The sequence below is a fragment of the Artemia sp. Qi Xiang Cuo genome, chromosome 1 (genome assembly GCF_049724085.1).
Source record: "Artemia sp. Qi Xiang Cuo chromosome 1, ASM4972408v1, whole genome shotgun sequence".
Taxonomy (NCBI): domain Eukaryota; kingdom Metazoa; phylum Arthropoda; class Branchiopoda; order Anostraca; family Artemiidae; genus Artemia; species Artemia sp. Qi Xiang Cuo.
In genome coordinates this window covers 1,713,869-1,739,888 of record NC_142794.1, presented here as the reverse complement: position 1 = coordinate 1,739,888, position 26,020 = coordinate 1,713,869, and the positions used below count along the sequence as shown (strand labels likewise).

The window sequence follows — 26,020 nt, the reverse complement described above, 5'->3', positions numbered from 1 at the left end:
TATAAAAAAGGTGCATCTGTGAACATGTAAGGGTATAAACTCGAAACTTTCAGAGCCACTACTAATACTACTATTGCAGATTCAAATGTGACTGGTTGCGACTAACTTTGCAGGAGTGACTGAAGCCATTAAGTTGAAACTTTCAAGGCACTTTGAACAGTGCTTGGAGGACAAAGTGCCTCCATTATCCTTTTTAACCCTATACAGCCCATTATAGGAATTCGTTTTGAAAAAATTTATAAAGGCTACCAAAGTGACCTTTAAGGCTTAGTATTGATAAAAAATCGTTTACTGACTTTTTTTTCTTTTTTTTTCTTTTACAAAGTCTAACTCATTCTACCTCATGTGGTTAAAATACAACATTAACCTTTTAGATACACAAAAATAGGGAATTTTTACTTTATGCAAAAGGCCTTGAAGCAGTTGTTTTTGGCCTTAAGGCACAAAGTCATGTCACACTTTTTGCACTCGAAGGCTATATAACCTGGTTTGCACTCTTTACAACAGCTCTGTTTCTCAGATTTTCTCGACCAGCGATTGACTCCATCTGATTGAGCAGATATTGCTGGCCTAATTCTGTTGGAGCTACGAACTGGACTTGGACTAGCTTCTGCGTCTGCAGAAGGTCTCCCACATTTATGTTACGGCATTGCACGAGCTGCCGCATACAGCCCTGCTGCTACTTCAGACCGAACTACGTTCGTCTTGTTCTTGAGCTCGAAAGTCTGACTTCTGATCAGAAAAGCAGCCAGCTGTCACAAATGACCGTATCAACAAACCACATTAAGATTCTCATATACAATTTCTACGTACGAAAATGGGTTTGAAAATTCTCTGCCAGCATGTCTGCTAAGTCCTTTCTAGAGGAGGGGGGGGGGGGTCAAGCACAGTACCCCTCACTCTATTTCGTAATTTTTTGTAGAACACGTAAAAACCTAGAAAAAATATATATACACACATTTCTGTGTGTTTTTTTAAATAAAGTTAATAAGTTTTGAAATAAATGCCAGAAGTATTTTTTTACAACAAAAAGGAAGCTATGATCCTGCAGCACCCTTATTTAGAATTCATCTAAATGAAGGGATATGAAGTGTTAATTTCTCAGATGTTCTAACGACTTTACATTTCTCGAGTTATTGCTGCGCAAAAGGTAAGTTTTGACTTAAAGATTTGTGTTTAAAGGGATCGCAGTGCCTCTAGCGTTTATTTCAGACATGGTATACTATTAAAATCAAAGAAATTTTAACTAAACAAAAGCAAGTTATTTCATATAAAAGCAAAGAGCGAAATTGAGCTTTAAGCCAACAGAAATTATTCCATATATGAATGGGCTTCCCTTTTACGACTCCCATCCTTTACTTTAAAGCTTGACTTTTTGTCAATGACGGGGCCGAGTGTATTATAAATAAAAGGATGATGAGAATTATTATTCCTAGCAGCAGACATGGTAGCGGGAACTTTGGGGGTGGTAATAGCAACAATAGCAGTAGTAGTAGCAGTGTAGTATTTGCATATGCTTTTTTGGCCAACTTCAACACATTTATTCCTAATGCCTGGATAGTTTTAAATTAATACTTTAGGCTGTTTCTGATACATTGCTGATCCGTCTTTTTGATAACCTACTTGCACTTTTTGTGTTTTGATTTAACCCAACATGCCCCCCAACAGGCCCTTAAAATATTACTTTAATACCATTAGCGTTAATGGTATTAGTACTAATAGTTGTGGTAGCAGTAGTACTAGTACTACTACTGCTAGCTTGATTATTATACACATGTTGCACTTTTATTAGTTCAACTTACTGAAAGCTTAAACTTAATACTCTAAGTCGTTCTTAAGATGCTGCTGATGTGCCCTTTTGACAGCCTGCATACACATACTCTATTTCAATTTTAGCAGAACCAGTTGTAGTAGTAGCAGTATGGACATAACACCTTTGGTTAGTTTAACATCCTCCTGTACATGCCTTGACATTTTCAACTTAATACAATAGACAGTTCTTAGAATATTTCTAATATGACATTTTGACAACCTGCACACAGGAATTAAGTTTTGATTTAGTTCAACATCTCCCTAAACATTCCCTGAAAGCTTCACTATCATACTCTTTGTCTCAGTAGAAATAGTTGTAATAGTAGTAGCAATAGCAAAAGTAGTAACAGTAGTTAAAATATATCTTTTGAGTTGTTCCCTCTCAACAGGCTTGAGAGTTTTGATTTTTTACTTTAAATCGTTCCTCTGAAATCGCTATTACATCCTATTTGGTGACCGGAATGCAAAAAAGGGTTTTAATTTAAGTGAAACTTCTAAATGTTCCCTGAAAATTTCACTTTAATACCATTAGTCTCAATAATAGCAATAATACCAGTAGCAGTAGTAATAGTAGTAGTAGCGGAGTAGTAGCATAGATTTTGCTTTTTGCTGGTACACCCTTTTGACAACATAGATGATCCTAGTGTGCTTTGACTTAATTCAAAACCCCCTAAATATTTCCTGAAAGCTTCACCTTAATACCCTTAATTTTAGTTGTGGTAATAGCTGTTGTACCAGCAGCAGTAGTAGCCTTAATAGCAGAGTGCGCATAAAACCTTTTGTTTGTTCAATATCCCTCTAAACACACGCTGAAAGTTTCCTCTTAATGATGGCCGGTGTTTACCTTCCCGACAATTACCTCTTCCCCGGAAAATACCCCCCGCGGAAAATATCCCCAGTAAATCTCCCCTCCCCCTGTTAAGGAAAATACCCCCCGTGGAAAATACCTCCCCGGAAAATACCCCTCCCAGAAAATACTCCCCCATGGAAAATAAGACTTTCCAAATTTGAGAATTTTATTTTGAGTTTTTTTTTATTTCCGTAGGGGGAAGGAATTTTTTCTGAACTAGCTGGCTATTCTAGTTCCATGCACAATTGAAGCATTTGTGATATATTTATCTTCTTTGAACTTCATGTTGATTCCAAATATATAAGACTCATAAAGTTTAATAATACCAGTCAACAGTTACGAGCCTGAGAAAATTTCCCGGATTTTGAAAAAGAGGGGAAAAACCCCTAAAAGTTAAGGAATCTTAAGGATAATCAAAACATCAGATTAACAGTATCACAGAACCTGACCGTGATGGCAGGTCAGAGAAATAAATCGTGATGCCAACCCTGTTAGTAAGCATCCAGAATTCCGCAATTCTTTTGTAAAAAGTTTCACAAATCCGTAGTAAAAAAAAATTACTCTCGGTTTAAATTTGATTTTATAAAAGTACAAATTGGAAAACATTTTTTGAATTTTTACATTGTTTATATAATCGTTTAAAATTCGTTAAAATTGTTATACAAAAACAGAAATTAATGTAGTTTTTGACATTTCTTTATAGAAAAATAATTATGAATAAAACTATCAGATCGGAAAGAATTTAAAAATGAAGACTAATTCTTATTTTTATCATTAACAATTTTTGAAAGCTGATTAGACTTGCTTGCGGGTAATTCCGGCCGCAGGAATCAGCTGAAATACGTTTTGAAATAGGTTAGCTCTAATAGGCGCGGTGCCTAATTTATTTTCAATGTCTGCCACAGGCCGCAGTGATGCCAGGTGCCTGACTTAAGAATGCGCACCAAGGGAAGCGGAAATGCGCCATCGGCGCATTTTCACTATCTATTTTTTGGGTCGAGTTCGAAATTCAGGGTAAATTAGATCTTGCAGGAATGAGTGAAAAAAAAAATAATAATAATTCAGAGACAATGTTACCAGAAAGTGTGAATTTTGCTTTTCAGAATACTAGAACTCAAAATTGGTAGGATTCAGTCTTCATTGACAGATTTTGGCACAATATTCCGAAATCTGAAACAGTGAAGCATTTTTGACTGATTACATGCACTTTTGTGGTCAAAATTTTCTGTTCTCAGTCTCTGGGTTGACGAGAAAGATATTTTCCTTAGTTCTCTGGTATGTCAGAGAATTAAATGAAAAAGGGAATTAAAAATGATCTAACAAAAAAAAAAAAAAAAAAATACTTGCCAATATCTAAAGTGGTATTTTACATTACTTTTTGGCTAATATGCTGAATTATTCCCTATCAACAATAGAAATTGTGATTAAAGCATAATGCAACTATCTATAAAATTGCAGGCTAAGGACAACGTCCTGAGATTTTGTCATGAAATAGAAGCCAAAGACATATACATATGAGACAAAATTGTACTTGACCAGGCCCTTCAACAGTTCCGATTGTTATTTTATTTGTGTTTTCCTTTTAATGAACTTCGAATTAGTTTTTTATATTTTTAATCATATATTGTATTTATCTTCGACTAGTATTCAAGATCATTTTCAAAGTTAAACAGCAAACCCTCCTTCTATATCGCCCAAAATTTCCTAGAGAGTTTCATTTTCATTTCTCATTGGATGGTTTTTTGATGTCATGCATGTCAATGGTAAATCTATTCAGCATAGCGGGTTTAGAGTCAAAGTCCCTGCAGCACTTTCCCTGGCAATTTAGCCTAAGTCAAATGGTCATTGTAGAGTTAAGCATTTAAAGGTGCATCCTGTTTCGAATTTTGTACTTGACAAGATTCATGACAGAAAACACTCTCTCGACGAAGGGGTTGCTGATGGGTAAGCTTAGACAGAAAGAGCTGCTTGAGCTATGTCGAACAAAGGTCAGCTTTTCCCACTCTTCTGTTTTTTTTTTTTTCTTTTGAAATTTGACCACCTTCCCATTTTGTTTTTCACGCTAAGGATAATGCACGCTTTAATATTTGAAATTTAGGTCGTCATGGAGCCTGGAATGCGATATGAGAATTCCTAAGGGGTTCTGAAAATTCCACCTTTCTTTATAGAGAGATTACTGAATCTGTCAGTAAACACTAGAATTTAATGTTTTTATTTTTGTCATTGTTATTATGAAGGCAAGATGCGCCAACTTTGCGCCGCATTTTTTTGGCATGTGCGAAATTGATGCAGTGCGTCACCTGTAAATAATCAAATCGCGATCACTTCAAAAAGGTGTTCAAATGGCGCAAATGCGCCTCATCTGGCCACTATGCCACAGGGTTGCCACCGTCAGTAGGATTTAAATCTAGGATACTAAATCTAGTAAATTTAAAGAATCTAGTAGATTTCTACAAATCTAGTAAAAAGTCAGGTCTTATAGTAAAGGAAGCTTTTTTTATTTTCCAGGAGTTCTGCGAAAAAAATTATCCTAAACATATAATAATTTATAATTTCGACTTGTCTGTTTTACAATCTACAATTTTGCTTGACTGTCTCAGAGACAGACAAGAAGTCACCTATTTTCATAAACAGACACTTCCGGCGTCTAAAGGTCGACAAAATCAGCTTTCTGTGTATCAAATCTTAACAACTAAAAATGAAGCTATAATGACACTTGGATTTGTGATGATTGGGAATCTATTAGAATAAAAACAAAGCCAACCACCCAAGGTGATTAGGTGAACCTCCTCAGTTTGAAAATTTTTATTGAGGAAAAAGGAAAAAAGGATCCGATTTAGTAAATTCTTCCAGGTCAGGGTGGCAACCCTGGTCTGCCAGTGATGCCAAACGTGGTACAATTGTACCATTGTGGTACATTTCACCTCCACTGGGACACAGGGCTTCCACTTTTGAATCTTAAAATTCGGGAACAAGTCTGAAAAATTCGGGGACAAGTCTTCAAGATTCGGGGAAAAAACAAAATCGAATTTCGTTGCGAAAATTTGGGAGCCAAAATTGGTTTTAGCTTCGTTTTCAGGCTCAAGTAGGGCTTGGATCAGCGTAGTAAATAAATTCTTTTACAGAGTAAATCTTAGAGTCAGAAACCGGGATTGAAAACCATAGCTGAAACACTTATTGCGGCGAAAACTTCAAAATTGTCTTCAAAATATTGAAATATAAATACTAGTAGCAGTTTTTTATTAAATAAATAATTTCAGTAATGCAATAATAATAATTAAAAACAATATTGTTTGCAGTTTTAAATAGGTAAATTAAACAGAAAAAATTCAATCTATGAGTATGGGTCAACATTAAAACAAACAAGAACTAAATTAAACAAGTAAATTTAAACTAAAATTAAAAAAGGAATTTTGACGACAATTGACACATTAATGGTTTCTCATACTGATTCTAAGGTTTTAGGTGTTTACACCCCCTCCAGAAAATCCCCCCCACAGAGAAAAAAACAGGGGTACTTGTTGAGAATCCATCTAACACGCCAAGAGCCACTTCTAGAATCTAATGAAATTCCAATGGAAAAAAGGTTTCCTTTGTCACCTGGGATATTGCTCACTCCATGAATAATGTTTGAACTTCAGTTTTTTGGGGCTAAAGGGGCAAAAAGAAGTACCTACTTTTGGTAAGGTTACATCTCCAAGCGTAAGATTGGGTCGACAAAGAGAAAGTTAAAACAAATAAAAATAATTTAGTTTAGGAATTCTGGCAAATTTCACACTGTAATTTCCCCTCAAAGTTTTATCCCCGCAAACCTAATTCCCCATGGAAAGTTCTCCCTGTGGAAAATCCTCCAGCAGAAAATTCAATCCTTTACCCGACAAAAGTATGCATGCTTCCCAATAACAGATATTATACGGAAACAATGGGCAAATTTTATATTTTCAAGACCTTTCCCCAGGGGCTTTGGGAGGTCAAATTAACTCCAAAAGCAAAGTTATTTGGTCTCTCAAATATGCTGAAAAAAATGGCTAAGGTAGGTCTACATTTTTAAGCAAACGATTTTGGAGAGAAAAGGGTGTAGAAGGGGGCATAGTTGCCATCCACATGGAAAAAATACATCTTCTGGGAAAGTCCACGTTTTTGCAGATAGGAGCTTTAACCCTCTACAGTTGTGTTCTCTGATGCGCTGAATCTGATCGTGTTATTTTCCGTTAAAGTTTTTTGAGATTTTTAGGGAGTGTTTTCTCCTTTTTTCAAAAATCAAGCAAATTTTCTCAGGCTCGTAGTCTTTGAAGAATAACACTGAACTTAATGAATCTTATATATTTGATACCAGCATAATAAGCCAATCCTTTTGATATATCTGTTGTTTTTTAGAGTTTCGGTTACTATTGAGCCGCGTTGCTCCTTGCTCACAATTTGTTACTATGAACTGTTTTATGACTGCCATATTTAGATAAAAAATTAAATGGTGAATAGAGATAAAATAATCAGTTATTTGGTTTTTTATCACATGAAATAAAGTAATGGAAATCACTTCAAAGTATTTTGATTTTGGTGTGCCGAAACCAAAATAGAAATGATCGATTTAAGAAACGATAAACAACTAGAAAAATTAGAAGTGTGATAAAATTGCCTTACTATTAAATTGGAGATCTAGAGGTAATTGTAGCTGCTTCTTCAGCAGTCGCATAGCCTTAACACTTGACAACATATTTGCCATTTCTAAATTCACGATAATCGAGGAGGAATTCACATCCAATCGCTTCATTCCCATTTTGGTTTTCAAAATGGATACCACTCAAATATTTGATAAAGAGTTTCGTATTTCTGTTTTCACGTCACTAAGAACACTAAACAAGCGTTCTGCCGTCACATTTGAGAATGGTAATGAATGCATGTATTCCAAAACTTTTCTTAGATTTTCGAACATCAGCTTTCCGCAAGGGAAGGTATGTTTGAAAATAAGTTTCCAATATTCTTCAACAGTCACCATGTCAGTGTCAATATCTTTCAACAAAACTGTGCTTTGTTCCCGCCGCTCTCTATCAATTAAAGCCTCATTTCATGACGGCAATCCCCGTGATCTCAGAAAATCAACTAGACTGGCAGGTTTCAAATTTTGGGCATTAACAGGCTCGAGCATTCTTATGTAATTGTAGACATCAGGGTTGCCACCATCAGTAGGATTTTACTAGATATAGTAAAAAAAAAAAAATCTAGTAAATTTATAGGATCTAGTAAATTTCCCGATATCTAATAAAAACTAGTAAAAAGTCATGATTCAATTAAAGCCTCATTACATGACGGCAATCCCCGTGATCTCAGAAAATCAACTAGACTGGCAGGTTTCAAATTTTGGGCATTAACAGGCTCGAGCATTCTTATGTAATTGTAGACAGTCAGGGCTGACACTGCCAGTTATATTTTACTAGATCTAGTAAAAAAAAAAAATCGAGTCAATTTAAAAGATTTAGTAATTTTCCGAAATCTAGTAGAAAGTATTAAAAAGTCACGACCTATAGTAAATAAAACTTTTTTTTATTTTCCATGAATTTGAATTGAAATACAATTTTTGAAGAGCTCTTGTTTTGAGGTGTAGTCGTAAGTCTGACCTCTATGATCTAAGAGCTCTGACATGATCAAATTCCATGTTCCGTATTAGGGTTGCCACCCTGACCTGGAGGAAATTACTAAATCGGAGAGGAAAAATTTAATAGATCCCATCTGTTTTTACTTAATGCTCAAAAAATTTTATATTTTATATATATATATATATATATATATATATATATATATATATATATATATATATATATATATATATATATATATATATATATATATATATATATAAATTATACATATATAATTTCCTTAAGTGTAGAATACAATTTTTGAAGAGCTCTTATCTTGAGGTGTAGTCGTAAGTTTGACCTCTATGATCTAAGAGCTCTGACATGATCAAATTCCATGCTTCGTATCAGGGTTGCCACCCTGACCTGGAAGAATTTACTAAATCAGAGAGGAAAAATTTACTAGATCGCATCTGTTTTTACTAAATGCTAAAAAAAAATTTTTACGCGTGCGGCTACGCGCACCATCAACCATCGATTTTTACTATAGGAGGATAATCAATACGATTTTTACAATCTTTTTTCTTTTTTTCTTCTTTTTTTTCTCTTTTCCTTTTTCTCTCGTTTTCATAGTATGACTGAAAATTCCGGAAATCTAAAAGTTCAAAAATCCTTTTTTTGGAATATATATATATATATATATATATATATATATATATATATATATATATATATATATATATATATATATATATATATATATATATATATATATATATATATATATATATATATATATATATATATATATATATATATATATATATACATATATATATAATGTTACATTTCTACTTACTTTTAATTTCTCTCAGCAGGCTCCTTTTTACTCAATAAAAACCACAGTTTATAGAATTATCCAGTAAGTTTATCGCAGATCATTTCTGGTCTTCATTCTCGGTACGAACAAAAAGCTCCTCCCACTTCTTTCTGCATTAGCGGGTTAGTCTGTTTCCGTCAATCAATGAGAAATGGTTACAGAGTGCATTATTCGTAATAGCGGGTTTCCACTTGTTTCGTGTCCAAGAGAAATCTGACTTGTCTACCCGTGAAAAGATCTAATGCCGCTTATGTTTGTATCTGCAAAAACGTTCTCTGGAGCACTCGCACCTTGGTCCGGGTTTTTATAATGGGTGAGATAGGGTATGATCATACTGCTAATTCTATAAACTGTGATAAAAACTGTCAAACTGAGGAGATTCACCTAATCACCTTGGGTGGTTGGCTTTTGTTTTGATTCCAATAGATTCCCAATCATCACAAATCCAAGTGTCATTATAGCTTCATTTTTAGTTGGTAAGATTTGATACATAGAAAGCTGATTTTTTCGATCTTTAGACGCCGGAAGTGAAGTGTTTGCTTATTAAAATAGGTGACTGCTTGTCTGTTTCTGAGACAGACAAGCAAAATTGTAAATTGTAAAACAGACAAGCTAAAATTGTAAATTGTCATATATTTACGATAATTTTTTCCCTGAATTCATGAAAAATAAAAAAAAAGTTTTGTTTACTATAAATCATGACTTTTTACTAGTTTTTACTAGATTTCGGGAAATTTACTAGATCCTCTAAATTTACTAGATTTTTTTTTTTACTAGATCTAGTAAAATCCTACTGACGGTGGCAACCTTGCTTCGTATTAACAAAGCGAAATACAGTTAGTTCAGCATAATATCTTTATAAATAGAAGGCTGTAATGAGTGTTTTTCTCTATGGTTACTTCTCAGAGCTTCCACTCTTGAACAGGGTTGCCACCGTCAGTAGGATTTTACTAGATCTAGTAGATTTCCCGAAATATAGTAAAAAGTCATGATTTACAGTAAACATAACTTTTTTTATTCTCCATGAATTCAGGGAAAAAAATTTTCGTAAACCTGTGACAGTTTACAATTTTTGCTTGTCTGTTTTACAATTTGCAATTTTGCTTGCCTGTTTCAGAGAGAGACAAGCAGTCACCTATTTTCGTAAACAGACCCTTCACTTCCGACGTCTAAAGTTCGACAAAATCAGCTTTCTGTGTATCATCTTACCAACCAAAAATGAAGCTATAATGACACTTGGGTTTGTGATGATTGGGAATCTATTGGAATCAAAACAAAACCAACCACCCAAGGTGATTACTACGCGGAGAGTGCTACGCGTAATTACTCGTATATCGAATTGAAAATTGCATTGATTATTATAATTGTATTCATCTTCCTCTAATCTATCCCTTTTTATCAATGTTATTGACGTCAAAACTTGAAAATATGATAATTTATTTCGAAAGTATATTTTTCCTTTCATTGCATGGCAACTGGATTAAAGAAATTAGCCGCGTAAATAGTATTGATAGTATTTGATAGAATCTACTTTAATTTAATTTGGTTCAGAACCGTACGAAATTTACTTCTTGTGTGTCCCCTAAGCTCTTTGATTGGAGGCCAGGATATGCTGATATAGGCCCACTATATTCTTCGGAAGGAGAGCAAAAAAAAGCACACACATATGGGATGCTTTGTTTCATGAGCAGCTTTTACATGTATCTTTATTGTTGTGTGCTGCAAAATTAATTATAGTATGGAGCACTCGTCAACTGATTCAGATTTTTTTTTCCCATTTCGCAGAAATTTAGCTCGCTTTTTCAGAGCTTATTTGAAACCAGATTAGTCCTATATACGAGTAATACAAAACAGACGAATAAAAGTGTGCTTTATTTGGAATGAAAGTAGATCATCAACGTAAAAACAATGATTTCCTCTCCTTACATACCGAAATAATTTACGATGGTTACTTAAAGTAGACCTGCAAGCCTCGAAGAAATTCCAATTTCCACACTGGAAATCTATCCGTAGTTCCAGGCAGTAATTGTTGCTTTGATAGAAGCTCATAAAATAATGGAAAGAAAAATGAGTGTGCTTTATTGCGGAGCATATTTAAATTAATGCCTTCTATTTTGAAATAGTTTCACCCTACCTTATTAGATTTTATGTGATGTTTACCGACACCCATTTATCACGCCTATATTTACGATTTGAGAGTGCTACGCCTAAATACTCGTATATCGAATGGAAAATTGCTTTGATTATTATAATTGTATTCATGTTCCTCTAATCTATCCCTTTTTCTCAATGTCATTGACGTCAAAACTTTAAAATATGATAATTTATTTCGAAAGTATTTATTTTTCCTGTCATTGCAAGGTAACTGGATTAAAGAAATTAGCCGCGTAAATTGTGTTCATAGTATTTGATAGAATCTACTTTTATTTAATTTGGTTCAGAACCGTACGAAATTTACTTCTTGTGTGTCCCCTAAGCTCCTTGATTGGAGGCCGGGATATGCTGATATAGGCCCACTATATTCTTCGGAAGGAAAGCAAAAAAAAGCACACACATATGGGATGCTTGGGGGTAAGTTAAACCCAAACCCTAAGTTTGGGGGCAAGTAAGTTTGGGGGATAAATACTAATAAAAATATAGTAAGTAATCATTTACCTGATGAAGTCTTACTGTATTGTTTCTGTGAATTTTGCTCGGGTGATTCAAAATTCAGCTTTTGTCTCCATCTTCGGAGCAAATTTAATAATGTCACATTATAAGTTGTATTATTACTAAGTAGCATGAGTGAATACCAGTAGCTTCAATAGGGTGGGGGGGCATTTTTCTGTAAGATTTTATTCTCATTTCCCCTTCCAGATTCAAGAAAGTCTTTTTGTGGATTATTATTGAAAAGGGGCTTGGTTTTTTTTTGTATTTTGTTAAAGAAATTGGAAAAACAACGAACTTTCCCTCCCTGGATTATAAAGAATGCTCTTCCCATCCCTAGGGCCGTTTCCACAATTTCTCTTTGGTGGCGGGGGGTATAAAATGGTTAAAAAAAAATAATCGAAATTTTTTTTAAATGAATTTTGTTTCGTTTTAAAGTATAAGACAAAAATATTGGGGGGGGGGACTAGATATTACATAGCCTCTACAAGGTTTGTGAATTGACACAAGTGATCTTCCCCAGTGGTGTCGGGTGAAAAGAAGAGACAGATTTCTTATAATATTTGATCCGTTCATTTTGAATCCTATTCTTTTGTTTGTTTTTGAACATACCTAATAACATTACACCATAAATTGCATTATTGTCTAGTAAGATAAATCAACGTAAATGGTTTTTACGTTGGAAATTGAACTAAATCAAAATTCACTATTTGCATCCAAGGTTGTCAAAAGGGTGTATATGTGATATATACGGAAAAGTTAAGCAAGTTAAGTTGAAACTTTCAGGCTATTTGGAGGGTAATAGTTGCGTACTATTTGTCTATAGTCAATGTTGTAACATGATAGGGGCTGGAATCTCTTCAACCCTATAGAAACCAAAAGATTATGCAGATTTTCAACTTATTTATATTTGAATATTTCTCCTCCTACCCATCAATCGAAAACATTATAGTACAACTTTTGTTAAAAAATTGGGTACTCTTGCATTATGCGGGCCTTTCTGAAAAGTTAAGTTTGGTTAATGCTAATGAAACAAAATAAAAAAAGGATGAATATATAATAGTTTAGAAACAAATTTGGGCTATATATTTGCACATTGGAGGCTGGAGGGGGGTAAAGCATAGCATATATTAAATACCTAACCTAACCTAGGTACCTTTCCCCACCCCCCTAAACCCCAAAAAAACACAACGAAAACCACGCTATCATTGCCTAGTCTATAGCGGGTAACATGTCGAAAACGGGTTTTATCATTGCCTACTCTATAGTAGTTAACCCGAGTGGCATGCATAATGCAAGAGTACAAAAAATTGTTGCAAAATTTGTCAAACATATAAATAGAAAGCCAAAATTTGAATTCTTATAGAGAGAATTGGAAAAGATCTAAAATATTCTTTTCTTAACGAATGAAAAAGAATATGTGAAATAAAAACTGCCAGAAATTGTTATTTTATAAATGACAGAAATCTTTATTAAATAAATAATATTATTTGGCACGTGATGTAACTAAGTAGGACTTTTTTAATATTATTTCTTAACAAAGGCACCAAGTTATATAGGCACTGTACCGTGTCCTATCTTTCCATTGTTACGTTTCCCCTATATTTGGGACAATCCTTTTTTATTTGGATTGTCCCAAATCATTGCTTGTATTCAACAAATTTCGTAGGATAGTGTTAAACCGTGACGAACAGTAAGCAAAAATAATCACCTAAATGTTGCAACTCCTTTGGTACATAAAACTTTAAAATCAACAAGGTTAATGTACGAGTTGAAGATGTTTTTTCTACGTCAAGATGTTCGTGGCTTTGCCAACATATAACGTTAAACAAAATTTTAATATAAAAATTTAAAATTAAAATTAGAAGTTAATATCGAACATCAGGGTATTTTTTTTTGGGGGGGGGGGGAGATTTTAAACTAAACAAGAGACACTTCATGCTTTCAGTTTTGTACAAAGGGCGATACCTCAAGAACGGCTAAGGGTACTACGTTGAAATTGTCACGACATGTTCAATGGGAAATTGAACTAAATCAAAATACACTATTTTCAAATTGTTTAATTTTCTTTTGCGGGGGGGGGGGGTCCTACAGGATCTGTACACTTCTACCCTGATAGATAAAATATCTTTTCGGTGTATTTTATTGAAAAAGGACTTGTTTTCTGTAATTTAGAGTTTTCTGATAATTATAAATTTTTGATATACTTAGTCATTAAAACAAAGAACATGTTTTTCGTTTCACTTTTTTCGAAAATTTTCCAAAATTCCTGGTAAATAGTCATTTTATTCCTGGTTTGTTTCAAATCCTGTTAAAAAAAAAAACTCATAGGAATCTACTGTGACTTATTTTCGAAAAACTAAATGTGGATTCTGGTGATTAGTACGTTTTTATCAGAAATAAAACATACTTTTACTATCTAAAAAGAAATCTAGAACCTTGATTTGTTAATGTAAAAATATTTGACAACATTTGAGTTTGTCAAATCATACTTATTTGGCTTTTTAGCTGCCTTGATCATGAAGGAGGGGCTCCAGGGGCACAATTTACTATGGGGCAGGGGGACTGCCCCCTCCAGACTAAAGCTTGACCCCCTCACAGACCTCAGTTTGTCCCCCCCCCCCCAGCTGAAATTTAGTTTCTGAAAAATATCATGTCAAACCTAAAATAAGCATGCATAATTCAAGGATCCAGGTAAACAGGTCATTTGTGTTTTTTTAGTACTCCTACTATGTTTCTTTTTTTTTAATATTGCCTGAAAATTTTGTCAAATTCTTTATTGGAAAATTTTCCGTTGAACGTTAATATTTTGAGATAAACTTTGTTACCATTGAACATGTTTCTACTGTTTATAAAAATCTAAAGACAAAGTGATAAGTTGATTGAATGTCATTAGAGTATTGCAACCGAAATTAAATTTGTGACAAAATTTCTTACTCGTATTCTTATAAACTCTTTGACAATCCTTGTTTATTTATCGCTTCTCGGTTTTTTGGCTAAGATTAAGTGTAGTATCTGTTCTTATCAGCTTAATATCCGATACGGTCCCTACATGGGGCCAAGAATATTAAACGGATTTTTGGAAACCGGAGGGGTGTCGGGGCATGCTCCGCTCCCTTCACGCGTTGGCCCGGTATTGTAGTACCACCGGGATCGGCGCACCCCTCACGAGAAAGGTTACCACCGTCGGTAGGATTTTACTAGATCTAGTAAAAAAAAAAATCTAGTAAATTTAGAGCATATAGTAAATTTACCAAAATCTGGTGAAAACTACTAAAAAGTCATTATTTATAGTAAACAAATTTTTTTTTTCTTTTCCATGAATTCAGGGAAAATAATTATCGTAAACATATGACAATTTACAATTTTTGGTCGTCTGTTTTACAATTTACAATTTTGCTTGTCTGTCTCAGAGACAGACAAGCTGTCGCCTATTTTCATAAAGAAACACTTCACTTCCAGCGTCTAAAGGTTGACAAAATCAGCTTTCTGTGTATCATCTTACGAACTAAAAATGAAGCTATAATGACACTTGGATTTGTGATGACTGGGAATCTATTGGAATAAAAAAAGCCAACCACCCAAGGTGATTAGGTGAATCTCCTCAGTTTGAAAATTTTTATTGAGTAAAAAGGAGCCTGCTGAGAGAAATTAAAAGTAAGTAGAAATGAAACATTATATATATATATATATATATATATATATATATATATATATATATATATATATATATATATATATATATATATATATATATATATATATATATATATATATATATATATATATATATATATATATATATATATATATATATATATATATATATATATATATATATATAAATCCAAAAAAAGGATTTTCGAACTTGTAGGTTTCCGGAATTTTCAATCATACTATGAAAACGAACGAAAAAGGAAAAGAGAAAAAAAAAAGAAGAAAAAAGGAAAAAAGATTGTGAAAATTGTATTGATTATCCTCCTATAGTAAAAATTGGTGGTTGATGGTGCGCGTGCGCGCAAAAAATTGTTTTGACCATTTAGTAAAAACAGATGCGATCTAGTAAATTTTTCCTCTCTGATTTAGTAAATTCTTCCAGGTCAGGGTGGCAACCCTGGTAGACATCAGAATAAAAAGAAAAGCGGTTTTGTATTTGAAGTATAGCCTCTTAGTAAAATTATTTGCCCGAAAATAATTTGCACTTTACTTTAAATAAAAAAACAAATAACCATATATTGTCAGTTATATATATATATATATTCTGATATATATTGCTTATAGTCTTAAAACTTCTTTATTTGTTGAAAAAGTTTTTTATTTTAATTTCCGTTCATTTTTTATTGACATAGTCTTTTTCAAATAAAAAAATATCTTACATCTTTTTAATTTTTTTTTTCTATTAGACTCCATAGTTTTTACTTTGAAGATGATTTGACTTTATTTCTGCTCATTTTTGGATTATTGAGGCTCTTTACTTTTCTTTAAAAAACTTATGTTTCCCATTAACAATACTATCTGTAAGTAATTATATAAAAACAAAAGTTTTTCAACTGACAGTAAGGAGCAACATCAAACCTTAATACGAACTGAAATTATTACTTATATGAAAGGGGTTGCCTCCTCCTCAAGACCTCGCTCTTCACGTTAATTTTTTTTAAATAAATTTGTTTTTTTTTTTTACAATTTAAAAAAAAGCTTATTCTTCTAATTAAACGGCCATTGTGTTTCAGGAATCGTTCTTAAAGAATTAGGACAAAAATTCAAAACTTTAGTGTAAAGAGCAAGGTCTTGTGGAGGGGGCAGCTTCTTTCACATACGTAATAACTCCTGGTTATTTAATGTTTTGATGATGCTCCTTATTTTCAGTTGAAAAAACTTTTTTTTTCTATATTTAATTTCTGATTGTTTTTAAATAATACCGGGAAATCTAGCTCTCTCTCCATAAATAAATCGGGTACTTGTATGTTATGCGCCACTCACTCAAGTTTACGAGGTGTAAAACTCGAGAATACACCGGTTTCTTCGTTGCTTTAAAAATAAATTTGGACTATATATTTGCACATTAGGGAAGGGGGGGGGGGTAAAGTATAGCGGGTATGCAAGGAAAATGTGTTAGGTACAATTATTCTGCATATTATGGAGGAAGAATTGTTTTCGGACTTCGAACTGTCCAAATACTTTACCCCCATCCCTTATGTGCCAATATAGAACCCAATTTATATATTTCCCATCTATTATGTCGCTTGTCTTTGTCTTGTCTCGTGCTAAGCTGAAAGAAACTAACGAAGAAACCGGTTTGTTCTCGAGTTTTACACAGCGTAAGCTTGAGTAAGTGGCGTATAATAGACAAGTACCAAAATTCCTCCTTCCTACGGAAAAAACTCAAATAAAATTTTCAAATTTGGAAAGCCTTATTTTCCATGGAGGGGGGGGGTAATTTTTCGGGACGAGGTATTTGCCGGGGGCATTTTCCGCGGGGGGTATTTTCCGGGGATGGGGTAAGCACAGAACACCAGTTCTTACACGCCGAATGTAATCAAAAGTAAAGCGGTTAGAATTCCTGGAAAAAAGATAAAGTCCTGTAATGTATCGCGTTTTTAATGATTAAGCATTAAACCTTAATACAATACGTCCACAACCAAAAATAGAAAACGAAAACAAAAATTAAACTTACGATTCGACTTTATAAATAATTCTTCTTCTCTACAAATTCAATTTCAAAACCCAAATTCTAACTTCCAACTGAACGTTTCATACTTCCGTTAAACAACTTCAAGTATAATTTTCTACTAATCTTGTCAAGATTGTCTTGACCAAGAATGATGTAAATGTGAAAATGTTATAGCATTAGGAATACTGCATTCAGGTCGAAATGGTTTAAACTAAATTCATGAAAACGATACTTTTGTGAACATATAAAGAACCGTTTATACTTAAATTATATAAATCTGGTTCTTATGCAAAGTAACACAGAAGACGAAAGTTAACGAACAAGAGATAAGTTATAAATTATGGTATGTAAAAAAATATTTGCTAGGGATGACACCATGATTGGGTGATTTTAGGGGAAATTTCGAGGATTCGGGGAGAAAAAAAAATTCGGGGAAACATATAGATTTTCGGAGAAATCCCTGAAAATTCGGGGATAGTGGAAGCCCTATGAGGGTCTGCGTTCGCACGGACCCCTGTCCACACATAGAAAAGTATTTTCCTTTGGGCTCTTTTTATATGTCACACATTATGTAGTTAAAAGGAAATGGTATTTAATTTTTAGACAATAATGGGACATGTAAAATTAATCATTGCGCCCTTTTGAAAAGATTAATTTCTTGACTAACTTACATGCTTGAGATATTACGGAAAATTAGGCCTAAAATTCCAAGCATATGAAAGAGTTGAGTTTCTCATTTTATAAAAACATTTTATAAAATGTTTATTTTTTATAAACATTTTATAAAATGTTATCATTTTATAAAAACATAGATGTAAAGTATAAGGAACAGTTTACTGTTGAAATGCCTTCGAAACTGTTCTTTACAATTCTTATTTATGGGTTGTTTTAAAGATTGATTCTACTTTTTCTTTTTTCTATTAATTATGCCGTTTGTGTATTATATTTTACATCTACGGAAGGCAATCAATCTACACATAGCCGTACATTTGTAGACATGTTAACAGAGATTTTTGGACTTCCAGAGCTCCGTTTTCAAACCAGCTCACATCCAACACGGAGTTGGACACAGGCCGTGTAGACTATGGTTTTGAATAACTGTGTTCCAGTCTTTCAGAACTTTAGTTCAACTGTAGCCCACTATTCTGGCAAGTGAGTTGAGGACGGTAAATATAAAAACGGTGTTTGTCGAACTCGCTTAAACCATGCTTAAAACCTTCTGCCTGAATACAGAGGTTAGATACAGCGCGTCTATATTTGCCTTTTTGCGTAAAACTGGGAAACTGATTTTCAACTGAAACTGATTTTCAACTGAACTGGAAACTGTTTTTTTCAACTGAAAGTAAGGAGCAACTTAAAATTTAAAACGGACATAAATTATTATAAATACGAGGGAGGTTGCCCCCTCCTCAATGCCTCACTCATTAAGCTAAAGTTTTTTAAACTTTAAAAAAATGCTCATTTTTTTAAATAAATGACCCTTGTGTTTCATCAGTCATTGTTAAAAAATTTGAACAAAACGTCAAACTTAAGCGCAAAGAATGCAGTATTAATGAAGAGCAACCCCTATTATATTCGTAATAATATCTCTTTTTTTCAAGTCTTAAAATTGCTCCTTACTTTCAGTTGAAAAAGCTTGATTTGTTAGGCATATTCTTTTAGAGAAAACAGGATAAACGAAGGAGAATCTGAGTCCATTCTGAAGAAAACTGAATAAGCGCATTCTCTTGCATTAAAATTTTGGAAGAGTCCTTTAATTAAGTTCTGGTTAAAGCCAGTTTTTCCAAATTGGGGCGCTGAAGAGGGTTTTCAATTTCGGTCTATGAATTAGGCTATTTAGTTAGAATACAAATTCATGTCAATTTCTCTGTATAGTATATAAAAATTTAAATCTTTTAAAAGAAAGGCTGTGTTTTGAACAACAGTTGTATTTATGATCAAAAGATATGTTGTAAGCACGGTTCCCAAATGGACACATTTTATGTCGAAAAAACTTATTCCCATTTGCTGGCCCAGAAAAAAAAAATGACATACAAAGGTATATTCTAGAAACATGGGGCATTAAAGTGCAAAAACGGGATACATTTTTTAAGTATGTCCCATTATATTTTTAAATCTATTCGACCGAAAGCTTGTCTTAAGTGTCTATAATATACTATGAGCGGTCGTTTATGTTACCATCCTTCTTTTTTTAAATATCATAGTCAAAAGTAAATGGAGGGTGTGCAACCCCCTCTCCCAAGGCCATTTGAACGAAATCTTGGGATAGGCACTATATTCCATATAGTTGAAAATAGCAGTAGGCTATCTCCTTTCAGCTGTTTAGTATTTATGTCGGATGCAAAATTACACAATATTTATAGCTAAGTATAAAATACCAAGTGTAATGAGTTCAAAACGATAGGCGTTTTTAGCAGTTTCATAATAACTAGAGGAAAAAATGCAAACGGACAAACTGAACCATTAAATGAGACAAGATCAAGAGGAGGACCAGTATTTTTGTTAAATTTTTACAAGTCAGGTTAGGTTAGGTTAGGTTTTGCCAACATATAACTTTAAAAAAAATTTTAATATAAAAATTTAAAATTAAAATTAGAAGTTAATATCGAACATCAGGTTATTTTTTGGGGGGGTGGGGAGGGGGGATTTTAAACTAAACAAGATACACTTTATGTTTTCAGTTTTGTACAAAGGGCGATACCTCAAGAACGGCTAAGGGTACTACGTTGAAATTGTCACGACATGTTCAATGTGAAATTGAACTAAATCAAAATACACTATTTTCAAATTATTTAATTTTCAAATCCTGTTAAAAAAAAAACTCATATGAATTTACTATGATTTATTTTCGAAAAGCTAAATGTGCTCTCAGGCGATTAGGAAATTTTTATCAGAAAGAAAGAATATTTTTACTATGAAAAAAAATTATCTAGAATCTTGATTTGTCAATGTGAAAATGTTTTACAACATTTTAATTTATCAAATCACACTTATTTGGCTTTTGAGCTGCCTTGATCAGGAAGGAGGTGCTCCAGGGGCAAATTTGTCGTTGGGTGTGGGGGGAAGGTACAATCCAAAAAAACGATTGACCCAATATAATAAGAATTTTTCCTACCTCCGCTGAAACTTACATTCTGCAAAAGATCATGTCAATCATAAACTAATCCGGCATAATTAAAGGCTCCAGATGAACAGGTCAGTTTAGTTTTTTTAGTAGCCTAAATCTTTGTCTGATTTTGGCTTTTTGAATGAAAATTTTGTCCAAGTCTTGGTTAGAAAATTTTCTGTTTACCATTAAAATTTTAAGATAAATTTTGATATTATGTGAAATGTTTTATACTTTTTATAAAAATCTAAAGACAAAGTGATAAGTTCATTCAATGTTATTAGAGTATTGTAACCGAAATTAAATTTTTGACAAAGTTTCTTACTCGTATTCTTATATAGTCTTCGACAATCCTTGTTTGATTATCGCTTCTCAGCCTTTTGGCTAAGATCAAAGTGTAGTATCTGTTCTTATCAGCTTAATATCTGATACGGTTCCTACATGGGGCCCAGAATATTAAACTGATTTTTGGAAACCGGAGCGATGTCGGGGCTTGCTCCACTCCCTCTACGTGTCAGCCTGGTATTGCAGTACCTCTGGGATCGGCACTCTCCTCTCTAGGGGAAATCAATGTTTACGACGCTTCAACACTGAAATATTGTGCGCCTCCTTATACGTTATAGAAACCATATCTGTAGTTTTATAGCCGTTTAATAAATTGAATTTAAATTTATATATATTTTTTTGTGATCCGAAAAAAGTCTAATAATTAATTGTTAAAAATCAAATGACCTAAAGCCATAATTAAATTAATATCCCCACCTTGGGTATACATCTCCATTCACCACTTTTCAAAGTAGTAGGCAACTATCAAATGCTGAAATTTAATTTGAACCACGATTCGAAGTGAATTTTTGACGTTAGTGGCTTTGGCCTCGGAGAACTTGGTTATTTGGAAAATTGTTAGAAGTAGTAGTAATTATTAAATCACCCCGGGGTTGTTAACGAGAAGGAGGGCCACTTTGTTCTCAGAAATAAAAGTTTTGACTTTATAGTCATATTGATAACAGAGTAAAAAACCACTGTTTTAATTTTCTCAAACAGTTAGATTTGTAATCAAAGTATTAAGCTGTTAGCATTTGAAAATGAAATGGGGCACTTCTCTTTTCAAAAATAATTCAGAGACTTGATTCTTTATTGCGAAAAAGTTTTGTAAACCTGCATCTGGCTAATAAATTGGAGCTTCTGAGTGGCATTCAAAGCAACGGGATTTATGTCGAAAGATATTAGTAAAATGTTAGATTTCTATTGAAACATACTTACCTAGCTGAAAAGCTGCCTTGATCAAGAAGGAGGCACTCCCAGGGTGAGGCCTTTCCATTGCACTTAGGATTGGCTGACCCCTGTGATTACCCCAAATGGGGGTAGTGTTAAACCATGACGAACAGTAAGCTAAACTAATCACCAAAATGTTGCAACTCCTTTGCATAATTCAAGGATTCAGGTAAACAGGTCAGTTTTGTTTTTTTAGTAGCCCAAATCTTAGTCTGATTTTGGCATTTTTCTGTTTATATAAATCTAAAGACAAAGTGATAAGTTCATTGAATGTTATTAGAGTATTGCAACCGAAATTAAATTTGTGACAAAGTTTCTTACTCGTATTCTTATAGAGTCTTTGACAAACCTTGTTCCATTATCGCTTCTCGGCCTTTTGGCTAAGATCAAAGTGTTGTATCTGTTCTTATCAGCTTAATATCTCATACGGTTCCTACATGGTGACCAGAATATTAAATTGACGTTTGGAGACCGGAGAGATGTCGGGGCGTGCTCCGCTCAGTTCACATGTCGACCCTGTATTACAGGTTCCCCAGGATTAGCACTCTCTTCTTAACATGTCATAAATATTCACGACCGTTAAACACTGATATAGTGCGCACTTCATTTTACGTTAGAAAAAATTTACTGTCAATTTCTAGCCGTGGAACATGTTGCAATTACTTATATATATATTTTTTTATCCGTTTACCATTTACCATTATTTTCCGTTTACCATTAAAATTTTGAGATAAACTTTGATATTATGGGAAATGTTTATACTTTTTATAAAAATCTAAAGACAAAGTGATAAGTTAATTGAATGTTATTAGAGTATTGCAACCGAAAATTAAATTTGTGACAAAATTTCTTACTTGTATTCTTATATACTCTTTGACAATCCTTGTTTATTTATCGCTTCTCGGTTTTTTGGCTAAGATTAAGTGTAGTATCTGTTCTTATCAGCTTAATATCCGATACGGTCCCTACATGGGGCCAAGAATATTAAACTGATTTTTGGAAACCGGAGGGATTTCGGGGCTTGCTCTGCTCCCTTCACGCGTTGGCCCGGTATTGTAGTACCACCGGGATCGGCGCACCCCTCACGAGAAAGGTTACCACCGTCGGTAGGATTTTACTAGATCTAGTAAAAAAAAAATCTAGTAAATTTAGAGCATATAGTAAATTTACCAAAATCTGGTGAAAACTACTAAAAAGTCATTATTTATAGTAAACAAATTTTTTTTTTATTTTCCATGAATTCAGGGAAAATAATTATCGTAAACATATGACAATTTACAATTTTTGGTCGTCTGTTTTACAATTTACAATTTTGCTTGTCTGTCTCAGAGACAGACAAGTTGTCGCCTATTTTCATAAACAGACACTTCACTTCCAGCGTCTAAAGGTTGACAAAATCAGCTTTCTGTGTATCATCTTACGAACTAAAAATGAAGCTATAATGACACTTGGATTTGTGATGACTGGGAATCTATTGGAATAAAAAAAAAGCCAACCACCCAAGGTGATTAGGTGAATCTCCTCAGTTTGAAAATTTTTATTGAGTAAAAAGGAGCCTGCTGAGAGAAATTAAAAGTAAGTAGAAATGAAACGTGTTATATATATAAGTATATACCAAGGTACCATTTTGCTTGCGCCCCCGTACAAACATTTTTTTCTGTTAATTTTGCAGGTCATTACACTCTTTGCCAGGGAATGGCGCAATTTCAAAAGTTCAATCTACTAGCCATCACACTTTGTCAAGAGGATTTGCGTAATTTCAAAGTTCAATGTCCTTTTTTAGTTGTAAACCAGAAAACTGATGACTCTTTTTACCCGCCAATTATTTTTGTATATATTCACATTTCAAATTTGATTCTCCATCAGTTTTGAATAGTTTATATTCGAGATAGCATTACAGACATTTTTTGTAAAAATCATTTACATAGAAAAAATGGATAATTCTTAGCAATTTTTGGTGAGTAAAAAAATATTCTCATTATTATATTAAAAAGAAATTGTCTTGTCATTAAGTTAAGGAAGAAATTTTTTCCTTACACTAGAACTAAGGGTACTTATCTACTTAGAAGCCTGTTGTTTTTAGGAGCTGAAAAAACCTCTAATTCTCTTATAGGTTGAAATTTACGGTGTGATTTTTTATAGAGATCAATGGGTCTTTTAGATGTTTTTAGAAAAAAGTGCTTAGCTTTCGATCGGCAATTTGGTATGATAATAAATTTTTTATTTTTTCATTTTTTTTTTTTTAAAAAAGCATCCTTTTTTTATCAATAAAAATTACCCTTTTTTTTTAGGGTTGTTTTTTAAAATAATTCAAGCCCAGTCAGCAAAAAAAAAAAAAATTGTCTTTTAAATAATTTAAGGAAGAAATTATTTAATTACACATTGTGGTTACCTCTTTTAAAAATGTATTAATTGTTAAAAAAGCTTACTTTTTTTTTTCAATATCAGTGGCTTTTTTTTAGGTATTTTTTTTAAAATAATTCCAGGCCAGTCTGCATCTACAGTGTGATTTTTTATCAATATCATTGACCTTTTTAGGGACTGTTTTTGAAAAAAAGTGCTTGGCTTTTCGATCGGTCATTTGTGATTAGAATAAAATGTTGATTTATTAATACATTAATTTTTACAAAAGCTTCATTTTTATTAGTGTGATTTTTTTTTTATCGATATCAGTGTTGTTTTTTTTTTTTAGGGATTTTTTTTTAAAATATTTACAGGCCAGTCTGCGTTTTATAATATATTCATTAAATTTAATTCGTTAAAAACCCTCCCCCCCCCCCATTACAAAAAAAATTAATTTTTTTCCATGTACCCAATTTTTTATTCATAAATTATTTTTCGTTTCGTACCTTTTTATTTAACTTAAATGTGTATATAATAGGGGGGGGGGGGATTTACGTTGCCAGGCTACTAGAATAGTCACAATATAAAATTAATCTTTTTTTATAAAATTTATTTAAATATTATAGGTTTACTTGACTGTCACATGCAATTCTTCTCCATATTGTTTAATAAGGAACGCAAATACTGCTTTTTAAGTTTGAATTTACAAATACAGTCACGTAAGCATGGACGTAGGAGGGGGTGGGTGGAGGGAGGGAGGAGCAGTTTATAAAAGGTCCTCCATCTCACTATCAAAACCCTTGATTTTGAAATCAAGATGTTTTTTACACTACTTTAGATATCTAACATAAACTGAATTATTTTACAGAAACCCAAAATGCATTTTTGCTACATGCTAAATTTTTGTCTTTTTTTTTATAGGAAGAAGAGACGTGCAATAATCCCCCTTCTGAAAAGAAAGCGAGAGATAGCGAACCTTCGTTAATACAGACTGCAAGGGCGTCCGTTATCAAATTCGCTGGAAAAGTTACACGTGATCTGGACCATCCATCGAGCACCCAACTTATAGCGACAGCGCCCTCTGACTCCCGCGTTAGCTCCATGGCAACTGGAAGGAAGTTGAGAAGGGAATGGGCTACTTTATACCATGTCTCAGCTCAGCCTATTGAGCTCGACCCCCTTCAAGTTTTGTAAAGAAATTCAGATATAGAAGTCCAGTCAGAATTTGTGAGTATATACATAATTTTTTCTATCCCTATTTTTAAAAATAAGAAAAAAGTTTCTCCGGCTCTGATATTTTTATGATTTAAAAAAAAACTTAAAATTTTTTTGTAATATATTTAATTTTCTTTAATTAACCAAATTTTCAATATATATATATAAAGGAGTGCTTATATGCATTTTCTATAAAAAAAAAACAAACTTACCTTGTAACTTCTAACAAATATAAGTTATAATGCAATAATACATTTTAAACAAAAAAAAAACGATTTGGTATTTAACGCGTTGCGAGCCATCCTTAAACTGAAATTATTGCGCTAAAACCATTTGCATTCTATCAGATCGCCCCAGCGCTTTGAATTGTAAATGGGTTTCTTGTGACAGGAAGAAGGTTTTAGTAATCTCCAATTATAGGTTTCACATACGAAGAAAATATTATTATTTTGAACCAACTCAGGCAATTATTTTCGTTTTTGAAAGGTTCGAGAAAAGAATTTGAGACTGTTCTATTTGAACAGTGTTGTGGAGTCCGATACCCCCTCAACTCGGAAAGGGTATCGATCCTCCTACCTCGAAGGAAGCTCCCGGTTCCCAAGGGTTCTCCCCGGGGGGGGGGGGCACTAAAAATCAAAATCCGACA

At 33.2% G+C, this 26,020-nt stretch overlaps 1 protein-coding gene, 4 non-coding genes and 1 pseudogene across 5 annotated transcripts in view; all 6 read left to right on the top strand.

Annotated features, from left to right (window-relative positions):
• LOC148955885 (uncharacterized) overlaps positions 1-26,020 on the top strand; it is a 395,061-nt gene that overhangs the window by 135,129 nt on the left and 233,912 nt on the right. The gene's annotated exons all lie outside the window — the stretch shown is intronic.
• On the top strand, positions 14,741-14,931 carry LOC148955892 (U2 spliceosomal RNA). The gene has a single exon (XR_016142613.1). It is a non-coding gene; the product is annotated as a U2 spliceosomal RNA (small nuclear RNA).
• Positions 20,906-21,097, top strand: LOC148955891 (U2 spliceosomal RNA). Its single transcript, XR_016142611.1, has one exon. It is a non-coding gene; the product is annotated as a U2 spliceosomal RNA (small nuclear RNA).
• Positions 21,797-21,923, top strand: LOC148955890 (U1 spliceosomal RNA; annotated as a pseudogene).
• On the top strand, positions 22,177-22,368 carry LOC148955889 (U2 spliceosomal RNA). The gene has a single exon (XR_016142637.1). It is a non-coding gene; the product is annotated as a U2 spliceosomal RNA (small nuclear RNA).
• On the top strand, positions 22,710-22,900 carry LOC148955888 (U2 spliceosomal RNA). The gene has a single exon (XR_016142610.1). It is a non-coding gene; the product is annotated as a U2 spliceosomal RNA (small nuclear RNA).